Below are 2,796 nucleotides of genomic sequence, written 5' to 3' on the forward strand. Positions count from 1 at the left end.
CAGAGTGTGTGTAATTAGTTTATTATAATGTTTTTTGATTTATTGTTATTATTATTATTATTTATATTACTATTGTATTATATTTATTTGTACCGTTTTTATGTATATACCTCATCTATGAGGGTGGGTTAATAAAGAAAAAAAAAGCAAAAGGGTTGGTGAGTGTTTAGTGTGTTTTAAATTTCGGTGATATTTCGTTAACAATCGCAAAGATTAAAATTATTGAAGTGTCGAAAATGACTGTTTTAGGAATCGAAAATACTTTGGACGTTAACAACTTTCATTCGAAATAGAATGCAGTAGATTACAGTTGTTCTATTTTTAAAAGTGTAACTGTAATAAACGTAGTAAGCTTAAAAGTACTCATTATTTGTTTTAAACAAAGGGGGTTGATGAACTGATGCTTCATACTTAGTTATACTGATCACTTTACTAGCAGGAAACTGATATAAAACAAATCTGACCACTTCCCTTGGTATAAAATTCAACGTAAATGACTTTAAACTCTTGTTTGATTATTAACTTTTTAGGAGAAACGTAATATGCATGCTTAACCTTTAAAATGCCAAAAAAACCCATCAAAATCTCTTTTTAAAAAATAGTTCAAAGGCTGCAAGAAAAATCAGAAAGAATGAGAAATGAATCACAGGAGGAAAGAGCACCAATGCTAAAAGCTCCAAAAGCTAGAAATATATGCAACAGAATCTGAATTAAGAAATAAACGATTTGAAGGAATGAGCGAGGCAGTTGTAGCAAGAAGTTTGAGAGAAACTGAAGAGAAAGAAAAAGTCAAGAATTACATTTAGCAGCTCATTACCCCGATTCTTGTTGTATATCAAGAAGCTTTAATATAGATTGTATAATTTGTTTTGAAAATCAACGGTTTAGATTAAAATTAAATTTTTTAAATGTTCTTAAAATACATTTCTTTGTCTTTTTAAATACCTATTTCAAGTAATTTGGTCACTTGTGCAGGGAACGGATAATTCAGCTAGTACTGGATGAAAATGTGGTCATAATGACTGTATATATTCTTCAATATGTTACCTGTTATAAACAATAGCAAAAAAGCTGAGTTTCACATGCACGTTTATAATAATATATATGCTCCATATTTATTCTTTAATAATAGGCATACAGAAAACTACATGATATGATTTTGCATAATTGTGTGTGAAGTACGGAAGTGATGCTTGCATATAATGTTGTACATAGAGAGACATTGGTTTGTATGAAGTTTCAACTCCGTGCTCTACAGAGGATCTCGTCTCTCGAAACTTCGAAAATATACAAAATGTTTGTGAAGAACTGGCGAGACAAGGTAAAAGAATAAATAACACAAAATGTAAGCACTCTGAAGTAGGTTCACTATTTCAGTATAAGGGGGCTCAGTAAAATCAATGGTTTGTATTACATCTAGATGTCCTTTTCCAACCCTAGCTGTCACAGAATGTGGTCACACATTTTTCTGTGTGATTGTAATAGGGACAGGGCGCTGGTACCGTGGATTTTGAGGAAACAAAGATAGCTTGTGGATTGTTGGAGTCAACATACATATCTTGAATAACAAAACACTTTGGAAGAGCTTTAGCCCTGGAATAGCGTCCATAGCGTCAGAAGATAGCCCTCTGATTAGTTCACCGTAGGAAATGGCGAGACTGTTAATACCGAAGTTGCATTTGTGTAAATAGCATGATCTGTTGATCGCTATGAAGAGATATATGGAGTACTGGAAAGCGGGTGGACATCATACTGGTTAAGTTGTTTCAGTTGTACTGAGAACGTAGCCCTGATCTAAATATGGGACACATATATACTGACAGAGTGCACTGTGTAAAAAGAAATTCATTCTATGAAACCCATATGTTTGTTATGTAAAATATATTTAAATAAACTGTGATACTGTGTAAGTTTAGACATGGTAACACACAGCGTCAACAGAATACGAGCATGTGCTGAAGTTTAGGACAGGTCTTTTACAAGAGCAGAAAGCATAAACAAGTGGGAATTAAGGATAGAGTAAAAATATATACACAGTGACTGAAAATTTGTAATCCATGTATTTGCAGTTACCTGGTCCCTCTATATTCAGAATAAAAGAAAAATGAAACAGTGGATGTCCAGAAGCAGTACTTCCAACAACTTTTGTTGTGTAATAATAAGAAAGGTAGAAGGATTATAGTTCTCATCAGTGGTAAGGTATGAATATTTGGTTTTTACTTAGACCCATGGACAAGAACAATGGTATATTGTGCTCTCATCAGTGGTAATGTATGAACATTTGGTTTTTACTAGACCCATGGACAAGAACAATGGTATATTGTGCTCTCATCAGTGGTAAGGTATGAATATTTGGTTTTTACTAGACCCATGGACAAGAACAATGGTATATTGTGCTCTCATCAGTGGTAATGTATGAACATTTGGTTTTTACTAGACCCATGGACAAGAACAATGGTATATTGTGCTCTCATCAGTGGTAAGGTATGAATATTTGGTTTTTACTAGACCCATGGACAAGAACAATAGTATATTGTGCTCTCATCAGTGGTAATGTATGAACATTTGGTTTTTACTAGACCCATGGACAAGAACAATGGTATATTATGCTCTTGATGTGTTATATCGTACCTATCTATAGAGACGTATCCACGCTTCTTCCAACACCACACGAACGACATGTACTCGGCGCAGATGATCAGGACCAGAATGGTGCTGAAGAGAGTAATACAAAGGACTCAACTGATTAAACAACAACACTATAGATCCATTCGAGTAGTGGAAAGATAACCCAGA

The sequence above is a fragment of the Limulus polyphemus genome, unplaced genomic scaffold (genome assembly GCF_000517525.1).
Source record: "Limulus polyphemus unplaced genomic scaffold, Limulus_polyphemus-2.1.2 Scaffold32, whole genome shotgun sequence".
In the NCBI taxonomy this organism is placed as follows: Eukaryota; Metazoa; Arthropoda; class Merostomata; order Xiphosura; family Limulidae; genus Limulus; species Limulus polyphemus.